The sequence below is a fragment of the Equus caballus genome, chromosome 20 (assembly GCF_041296265.1).
Source record: "Equus caballus isolate H_3958 breed thoroughbred chromosome 20, TB-T2T, whole genome shotgun sequence".
Lineage (NCBI taxonomy): Eukaryota > Metazoa > Chordata > Mammalia > Perissodactyla > Equidae > Equus > Equus caballus.
In genome coordinates this window covers 34,089,630-34,100,491 of record NC_091703.1, presented here as the reverse complement: position 1 = coordinate 34,100,491, position 10,862 = coordinate 34,089,630, and positions in this window count along the sequence as shown.

The window sequence follows — 10,862 nt, the reverse complement described above, 5'->3', positions numbered from 1 at the left end:
TGGACTGGAAAACAAGTGCCTGTAAATATTATTGTGACAATTTGGGACATTTGAATAGGGACAGTAGTATTGAGTCCACGTTAACATTCCTGATTTTGATTATTGTGCTCTGGGTGTGAAAGAAAATGTTCTTGTTAGAAATATATGCTAAAACTTTTGTGAGTAACAAGGCAGAGATATCTACAATTTATTTTCATATCATTATATATGCAGCAAATGTGGCAAAATGTTAGCAGTTGGTGAATCTGGGAAAAGGTATATAGGATTTTCTTGTGCTATACCTGCATGCTTTCTCTAAGTTTGAAATTATTTCAAAATAAAAATTAAAAGAAATCAAGTTATTCTGAGTTCAACACAACATATCACACTTTATTTAGTATAGTCTTTACTAGTCAAACATGGATGGTTATTTCTCTAATATTTTGACCTTTTCTTGAAATCACTTGTTTCAATCTCCCAGCATTAGGATATCCTTAATACTGTTCCCTCCTGTTTGAAGACTTCTGTTTGAAGACTTCCTAAATGACATCTTTCAAATACAGAAAACTCTCTAAATCTAGGGATTGTGGGATTTGGTGAAAAGTATCTCAGTTTAACTTCTACCACGAACTTTGGCCATCAAGGTAAGAGGAATGAGAGGGAGGGAGGAACGCCTTTATTTTCTTTCACTTGGAAGAGCTCCCCACTCTTGCTGTTCTTTGCATGTCCCTGGCCTGAGGGAAGGATGGCTCCCTTAGGCCATGAGAGAAAAATGATAATGTGGAAACATCTTCCTCCATCTCCTCCTCAATCCTTTGGCTTTGAGTGTTGAGCTCTGGAGTCTGAACAGGAACAGATACCTGTGATCTGCTCACACTGAGCCCTGTCCGGTGCCTGGTGGTGGGATGACCTTATCTCCTGGATGCTCTTCTTTTTGGTCCTTGGGAAAAGTCCCTGGCCAACCTCCCTATTGACACCTGGGAGACTCAGCCATCCTGGAATGATCACTATCTTTGAATCAAGCACTGACTTCTCAGCATTTACACCTTGTCAACCACCTGTTAAATGCTCTTTCAATGATTTTCTCAGGATTTGTTTAAAAAGGGTGTGGTTATAACCCCAAGCACGTGGATTTTGAGAACCCTAAAAAGAAGAACCCCTCAGGGAAAGAGCCCTCTCTGATTTCTCCCAGAACACCTCATTTCATCTTCTCATCCATTCACTTGGTTGCAAAGTGGCTTCCATTTCGCCTGACTTTATTGCAAAAAGTGGAAATAAAATCCAGGATCTCAAACACTGCCCCTCAGGAAACAGGCACATCAGAAAGACCCTGGTCTCTACTTCTCCAGTCCCGGAGATTCTGTGTTTTGATTCCTGTGTGTCCATTACAAACACTGGAATACCTGACTTTTCATTCCCTTTCAGTATCGGAAAATGAGCTGAGTTTTCAGCGTATTCCCTTCCAGAGAGTTTAGTGCAGAGATAATCTGCCCAAATCCAGTGTCATGGTTTCCTGAGTCAATAAAGAAGCCAACACGTGAGTTCCTTCAAGAAAAATAAAGAGAATTCCCAGACTCCAAATTTCATGTGGCAGCTGTGAGATGGGGCTGGTAGGATCCATCCTCACCTCAGGTCACACAGGAGAATATACAACTTTTAGGTCCCCATGGGAGGCAGTCAGTCACGCCGTCTGGGGGACATGCAGGAAAATCCTCAGGGAGGATTCTGTCTACTCAGCTGCCTCCTTCAGCAGCTTCCCCTGAAGAAACCCCGAAGTCTTAGGAATCAGTTAAGAGCAAAGGTATTAATTGTCGCTGATAAAGTGAAAAACCAGCCATCTGCCACCCAGTAGGGAAGCCACTTAAGACAACTTTAGGACAATTTCCTACTTCTACCCTGGACATGTCTTCACATGCAGAAGCTGTGGCAGTCGCCCCTGAAACATTGTTCCAAGTTGTGCTTCTAGGAATCTGGTCGTAGGGTGCCTGGCTCCCAAATTCTGCCCAGACTGACTTTTGTTTTTTTCAGCCAATTTCGTAGATGAAAAATAATGTCTTGTTTCACTTTTCAATCCTTTGTTGCTACCCAGCCGAAACATTTTTCCACGGGTACTGGCCATTTAGATCTCCCTTCCTGTGAATTGCTTTTTCATAGCGTTGATGCTGTGTCTTAATTAAGTGTAGGATGCAGAGGAAAGAATGGAGAAAATTAACAATTATTGAGTGCTTGTTACTTGCCAGACAGTGTAGACTATTGAATTCCCAGGGACTCACTTATCCTTACAACAGGTCTGTTGTTTCCCCATTTTATGGGTGATGATGCTACAGCTTCTGCATGTGAAGAAAAGCCTAGTGTAGAAGTGGGAAACTGTCTTACAAAAGGTTAGTGTAAAACGGAGAGTATATGGTCATCAATGCCACAACCCATGGCTTTCTGAGTGACCTCTCCACTGTTTGAAGTAATCCTCCAGTGAATAAAAACACTTTCTCTATGATAATAAAACACTGCTTCTTTGTGATAATGTCTCTTATAGGCAATCATCTCCTCTTGCTAATTTTTCATTCAAGGTGGAATAATTGGGGTAATTGGTGCTGATAGGCCACTCTCTGAGGAATTTCTCAGAAAACCTCATGAGATGTTCTCCAGGAGGCTGCACCAGAGGGAATGAGGCCTCGTATTTCTGCCATCCTGCTGTATCCACTGTGATGGAGTTTAGTCCAGGTACGATGACAAACCGGAAATGTAGAAATGCAAGCGCAGGACCAAACCTCTCCCCTTGTCCTGATCCCATGTGCTTTTCAATCGCTCTTGCTCTGTGTGCTTTAGGGGTATTTTCTTGAGAGAAACAGAGCACAGGAAACACTGTTCTTGGCTCTGAATCTTTTGTCTGCAATTCCTGTTATACATGGATCTAACCAGCGGATGGCGGACTAGCCATTAGGTTTCCTAGCCCTGCTTTTCCTTGATCACACCCACTTGTGGAGTGTGCGGGCTTCACAGGTACAAATTAACAAAGAGGAACATTTTGTTTTCATCTGAGCTGGGATTCCCTTTGTGAGGTTGGGAATGGAAATGTCCAGTTATAATTCAGAGATGACAAATACTACTCCGAAAAACAAGAAAAGAGATTAAATAATGTGTGTCTTTGGCGCCTCAGCTCTGAGCTGCTGATTTCTTGTGTTGAGTGTCTGAGAGATGCTGAAGATTCAGTATAAAGCAGGACACTTCGAGTTCTCAGAGGATCCTCGTTCGTAATTGTATTGGAAAATAGTTTGTCAGTTTCATCACTCTCCCCCAGCCCCGACCCCGTGTCATTTTTAAGGAAGTTAAACACTGATCTCTTCAAAAAAATTACCAACAGATGAAATAATATACTGTCTGGGGTTTTCTTCAGAATGACGCAGTGTGTGATGGTTGGGGTGTGGATGAATCCCGATGGGGCGTGATCGATGGAGTGCTGAGTGAAGGGTCGGGGGTTCACTCACATTCTCTCTAATATTGTGTGTGTGGAAAATTTCCTCAGCACAGAGTTTAAAAAACAAGTATGAAGGTCACCCAGACCCAGTCGGGGCACCGCGGATTCTGAAGAATCAAGAGATCCTGGTTACAATTTCAAACCACCCCGCCAATCAAGACAGATATTTTGAAATGCAACTGCAGGGACTGAATGCCTTTAAATATCTCCACCCTCCTCTTCTTGGTCTTCACAGGTCAGGGGGCTCACTCTGTGTCTCCTCTCATCCATTGGTTCCATGTGGGCAAGGACTGGAGCCCAACCTCTGATGGGGCGGGGAGTGAGGATTTAAAATACTGTGTTATCATCAATGACAGGTAATAGGATTGTCATTGAGAGGGAGGGCCAGGTAGGAGACACCTGGTGAGTTGCTGTCCCCAGGAATTCCTTTTTCACTCTCTGATAGAAAGTGTAGACAGGGACCGTAGACCCCTGGTCTCAGGGATCTCATACCCACCTGAAAATTGCATGAAAATTGTGTGGGAATGCGGGTGAGGGATTTTAGGTGGGGGCAGGTGTTGGGCAAGGCCGTAGCTTTCATGAGATGGTCAAAGTTGTCTTAATTCACTGAGAGGACAACTGAATCTGAATAGAGTCGGCCCATCTGACTGACTCTGAGGGGAAACACTGGAGACACAGGTGCCCAAGGATTCTGAGACACCCATGGGAGGGGCTCCCTTCAGCTGTCCTTGTTCCCTCAGCTCTTACTTCAGCTGGGGAAACTTCCTGAGGGCTTCCAGGTCATGTTTGCAGCCTGAAGTGGAGTGACCCTGAGCTAATGAAGATAAGTTCCAGCTCCCCTCACCTACACAAGACCCTTCTTTATAATTACTCACTTTCGTGTCTAATTTTGTATTTATACTTTGCATTCTTTTTACTAAAGGATACCTACAAATTGTATAAACTTTAGCCCCCGTAAACCTTGCCTGTTTATACTGTAGAAGTGTCTCCCACATCACTACATCTCACAAGTGGAAGGTAGGTCACGCTGTTTCTACTGCCCCTGGTCACCTAGTTACCACCCCTGAGGAACTGTTACCAGTTGTTGTGCATCTTTCCAGAGACTGATTATGCATTTAAACTCTTACACTGTTCTTTACACAATAAAAGATTTTTCACAGACCAGCCTTGGTGAGGCTAAGTGGTTAAATTCACTGCTCTCCACTTTGGTGGTCCGAGTTTTGCTCCTGGGTGCAGACCTATACCACTCGTCTGTGAGTGGCCATGCTGTGGTGGGAGCTCACATTCGAAAAGAGGAAGATTGGCAGTGGATGTGAGCTCAGGGTGAGTCTTCCTCAGGACAAAAGGAATTTCTCATCTCCATATCTGGTTTCATGATTTGCTGAGGAATTTCATGAAATGTCCCTGGGCATCACTTACTGTCATTCTGAAGGAAGAGTTGTTCAAGTAAGATTCAACCAAGGACTTAGTATGGAGAAGACACAGCCCACAGTCCTTCATGTTAACAATGGAGCCATCCAAGACTTCATCGTAATTCCTATGGGATACTTAGATAAGTTCTACCCTGATGTTTTGTTTTGATTCTATATTCACATTGATTTTGAACAGACAGGCACTCCCCGAGTCCCGTGCCCTGCTCCCCACCCCAACTCTCCCCTCTAGGTCTACTACAGACAATAGAAAACTGGGTGGAAGAGACAGGGTGCCTCAATCCAGAGTCAATGCCCAGTGGACTTTGGAAACTTTGAGATTCTCCTTCATGAAGAACAAAAGGGAAATACTGTATATTCATAAATATGATGATGATGTTGTGTGAGTGTTTATTTTCTTAGTTGGCAAAAGGAATTCAGGTGGCGTATATTCTAGTGCATAATTTAAGTGGGGCAGTTAAAAATAAACACAACAAAAGTCAACATACCATAGTAAAGATCTAGATCTCCTATTTATGTGGGATACAGTCAAGCATTAGTGTCCTCAGCTTTCGGCACCTCAGGCCGTAAGAGAAACAACTGGGGAATGTGCTAAACCACCTGGAGAGAAAAACACATTCTTATGATGTATTTAAGGAAGAACTTATCATGTAGAATTGTTGTAAATGTCATTGCTTACAAAAATGAAAATTATTGATAGGTATAATCTTGAAAAGATAGAAAGTTGGCTCTTAAACGTCTACTTGAAATACCTCCTAGAGGAAGATTGAGATCAAATGATGAACAATTTAAAGAAGGCCTTTTCCTGCAGATCTAAGTAAATGTGGCCTAGGAAAATCCCTTTCCAATAATCGAAACAAAGACACAGGAAAAGGAGTGTCCAGAGGGGAGAGCGCCTAGAGGAATGGGCAGTTTCATGGAGAGCATCTCTCCCGCTGACCAGGAATCCTAACCAAGAAAACTGTGGAGCTGCCAAGGACTTGTGAAAACCCCATATCTTCATCTATACTTTTACTCAGAATGAATTTGCACTGTATTCGGGGGAAGAGAGCAATGAGGGAGCCTGAAAGAAGGGCTGAGTTTTAATCAAATGTCCTCAACTGGATTAAGGTTCAAGCACAGGTTTAGAGCCCAGACTCCAAGTGTCAGAGGCGCATGGCCCTGTACAGAATATTTCCCAATTAATATCTTTACCTGGAAATTAATCTGAGCACCCCCACCTCAGGACCTTTGCACTTGCTACTCCTCTTACCTGGGCTGCTTCTGCCTCACTTCTTTCATGTCTTTGTCCTCAGTGATGCCTGCTCTGTTTAGACTTCCAACCCCCAGCACCTACTACCCTCCACACACTTTTCCTGCCTCTACTTTCTCTGTAGCACAAATCATGACCTGATGTACCACATAATTGATTTATTTAACTTCGTGTCAGTCTCCTAAAAGTATAATGAAAATTTCATGACAGAGTGTATTTTTGTCATTTTTTTTTCACTGCTTCTACTGAGCACTTGCACTATTTCTTGGCAAATTATAGGTTTAATAAACATATGTTGAATGAATGAATCTGAATATATTTTTATTTTTCTTAAGGTCAGATTCTGCAGAGCCCATCAAGATAAATAGTTATCTTCAAATTTGCTAAACTAGTTAGTCTCTTTCTGTGTAAGAGATCTCTTTGGTTTGTTTTTCTTGACTTCAATTATTTGTCATTGCTGCTGTTGATGCTGCTGCTACAAAACTGTTGACTGATTCCCTTGAACCTGCTTCAATTCATCCTTCATTAGCCTTAGACACACTCCTAAGAGTCCTTTGTATCTATGGTCTCCCAATACCATCCATTTTCTATGTCTTTGCCCCTCAGAGTTCAGACTTCATTTTCATGGTTAAGGCCAGAGACACTGAAGTGCTGAGCTCTTGTGTGATGGTGCATGGCTGCCCTCGGTGTCTCCTTATTCCCATCCTCTGTGGGAAGGGCAGAGTGGAGCACCTGGAACACAGAGAGGACGTCTCTCTTGCTAATATTGATCGTCTCACAGCAGAAACGGCCTACATTCCACAATGGGGGTGGGGCATATCGGATGTGGAAAGAGGCTGACAAGGTGCTTGTCATCATTTGGGAGCTAACTCAGCCCTGCCTTGTCAGAGGACATTTGGATTGGAGCAAGCTGTGAACAGAGAGTTATTGAATCACCTTAGAAGTGAAAAAGTGTAAATGAGAGCAAGAGGGAGAAACTCCATGTAGAACCAATCAGTAGACAATATTGAGAAGAGGGCGAATAATAGCTCTAGAAAATATCTTTCAATTGTTGATAAGTGGATTCTTGATTGGGGAAGTAGAATAATGTAATTCTATTCATTTAAAGATTGGGAAGTGGAATGCAAATCAGTTTCCCCACAGGTGACATGTGGACAGGCCCAAGTGCCATCTGCACCCCAGGGCAGAGCAGCAATTGTCACAGGAGAGTGGGTAGCAACCCCGACATGCTTCCGTTGAAGATTGTTATGCCAGAGCTGGGCCGTCTTGTCTTACAGTGTAGTTTTCTTCTGTTGTTGTTATATTGTTATTTTATTTCATTTTTATTAGATAATAGTTTCAAATTTTCAGAAGTTTAAAACTACCCAAAGCATACTGTGAAAATATTTTCAAAACTGTCTCCCCTTCTCACAGTTCCTACTGCTCTCTCCTTAGAGACCATTATCACTAGGTCCTTGGATGTCTTTCCAGGCACGTATGTGCATAGGGGTGTGTACACACATCTATGTACATGAATTCCTGTTCCCTTTTTAAAGAAAATATAGCATAGTATACATAGTTCTGCAGCTTGATTATTTTTTGTTAATAATTCAATTTGGAGATCTTATTTGTCAATATGTGAAGAATTTCCCCGTTTCCTTTTTTTATATCTTTATGGTGTTCTACTATGTGGATGGATTTCATTGGTCCCTTATTTATTGACACTTGAGTAATTTTATCTTTTGCTATTGAAATAGTGCTGCAATGCATAATCTTCTTCTCTATGATTTCTAGGCATGATGATGTATCTGTAGGATAAATAATCAGAAGTAAGATTGTAACATTGATAGATGTTTTACCTCCACGGGAGTTATAAGGAAGTGTGGTTGATCTTCATTATACATTTGGGCAAATTTGGAGAAGTGTCGGTTCCACATCACTGAGAATCAGACTTCTCAGTTCCTCACCTCAAACCTAGACAGAGCAGCCACTCCTAGTTCACAGTCAGGGAGGGCGGTTCATATTGTAGGTGGAGACTTGAGATGAGCAGAGCTGCTGTATGGCTAAAGGAATAATAGACTTGGCTCAGGTTTTGAGCAAAAGACAGCCCAGCTGTACTTCCCTCTCCAGAAACTAATGAGTCAGCCTATAGAGTGAAGGAGAGAGGGTGGAGGACTCTGGCAATGGGAGGATAGGGGGCATGAGGGAAGGGGTGTGTTCACACCTGTAGCAGCAGAGCCTGATGCGCTTAGAGATTCAGGCATATCTGTTACATCTTGCCATTGGGTGGTTTCACTGCTTCTTTTCCTCCCTGCAAAATTCCCTTCCCGTGACAGTTTTCAGTTGAACAATCCTGAAACTCAACTGATCGGAAGGAAATGACGTCTAATGTGGAAGAGACCACATAAAAATGTAGGTATTTTGGGCGGTGGGGAGTGGTGTTCAATCTTTTCTCTTCTCCCCATCTCCCCCCATGGGGTATATTGGAGACCAACTTCTTCCACCCACCCAAGGTTTAACCCCCCCAATCTGCCCTCCTCCTGTTCCCCACCCATTTCCTACCCCCTCCCCCCCAGCGAATGGAGAGCATGGATGATGAGACGAAGCTGAGGCTGCATGGGTTGCAGCAGTGCTACATGAAACTGAAGGACAATGAGAAGAACCGGAAGCTCTTTGACCTTCTGGATGTCCTTGAGTTCCACCTGGTCAGTTGTTCAAGTTCCAGTAGGGGGATGAACATATCTCCAACTGTAGGAGAAACCTGTATTAAGTACCCTTTTATTGAGAAAACCATGTGTCTGATTTGAGAGAGAATGGTGGAGAAATTCTCTTACATGTAATTCTTTTAAATGAGAATATAAATATCTTTTTGGGGCTGGCCATGAACAAGGTGGAAATTGCTTTTCTGTTCCATGGCTGGCACCAACAGGTACTCAATAAATAAGAACCTCAATAAATAAACCTCAAAATATGAAAACCCTTGAGGGGTTTAATAAGTTCGTAAAAGTCCCCAAATATCTTGGGGCTGTTAGGTCCTTAATTTGCTTGTTAGTTCTTGTGTTACTGACGGAGGAAAAGCCTTCCATCACTGTACCTGTTGTGCAGTTTTTCATCACTGAAAACGACTTTCTAGAATAGGGTAGGTTGCTTATGTTCGGTATTTTGATGAGCAGGTATATTGGTCATGGTCTTTCTAGACTTTAGTTCTAATTTTTACCACTTCTTCGAGAGGTGTCCTCATCCTTGTCTCCTAACATCTGGTAATTTCGGTTACTGTTCTCTGCATCTTCTCTGTAACATGTCTGCTCAGGAAAACTCAAAGCCGAGAGAGAGAAGCTAAGTTATATCTAGAGCAGAAGAGGAAATATGTGATGGAGACTAAAAATTCCTTTAGAAAAGTGTAATCACTGAAAACTCCTTTGCACATAATCTCTCTCACACACCCATGAACACACATCCCCCTTCTCACTCAGATGCAACCCCCCCCCCCCCCCCACACACACATAGGTGGAGATCTTTGTGAAGTCTGTGCAGTGTTGCTTTGCCCTGGCCCAGCTCTCAGTGGAGCAGAACTTCCCAGCCATTGCCATCCACCGACAGATGCCCCAGGAGGAGAGATGAGTCAGAGATGGGGAAGATGTTTTGTGTCCTTAGGAGGAAAAGAGGCCATTGAGAGAAGGGACTTTCAACATTTTCCTAATTTCCTCTCTCGTGAAGGCTTTCTCCGTATCAGCAGTTTAAAGATTTTCCATGACGAATTCTTGTGGCTACCAACCTATTCAGCCGAGGCATGGACATCGAGCGGGTGAACATTGCCTTTGACTGTGACATGCCTGAGCATTCTGACACCCACCTGCATTGGGTGAGCCTCACACCAAGAAGAACACCCCATTATCCTCCTCCAACCCTCTATTTTCTGTATCTTTGCAACCTTCCATCTTCATCCCTCCTTTTGGGTGTCTTCCCTTTTTGGGGGTCTTCTAGTTCTATCCTCTGTGTCCTTCCAGGTGGCCAGAGCAGGCCAGTTTGGCTCCTAGGGCTTGGCCATCACATTTGTGTCAGATGAGAATGATGCCAAGATCCTCAATGATGTGTAGGATTGCATTGAGGTCAATATTAGTGAGGTGTCTGATGAGATAAACATCTCGTCCTACAGTGAGTATTGAAACTGGCCTCCCCAACTCTTTAGATTCCCCTTGTTCTTTAGTGTGTTTGTTGTAAATCCTACTATGTAGCAAAGCCTCTGCTGCATAATGGACACTTGACAAGTTCATAGCCCCCTGGTCTAGATGCCCTGTTGGGATGTTTGTTGGATCTACATGGGGTCGCTTTCTTTTCTTGTGACATTTCTTTTTCCCACCCTCAAGTCTATCCTCTGAACCCACACACCACATAAACAACTGCATGTATGGGTGTGTGTGTCTCTGCCAACCTCACTTTTTCTTTTCTGTGTCTTATCCTAACCATACCATGTTTTCTCTTCAGTTGAACAGACTCAGTAGAGGACTTCCCCACCCATTCTGGAATGCGACAGCTGTCCCTCTTCAGGAGATGACACCAGGGGTAGGAGCAAAGGATACGCTACTGCCACTTACCCCCAACCCCCACTTCATGGCTTCCCCTTTTGCATCACCACCACTTCTAAACCTCCATTTCCTGATTTGTCAGAACTTTTTTTTAACAAAACTAGAAAACACATGCGTCTGTGATGTCTGTAAATGCTCCGTCCCTTTATTGGTTTTGGGGT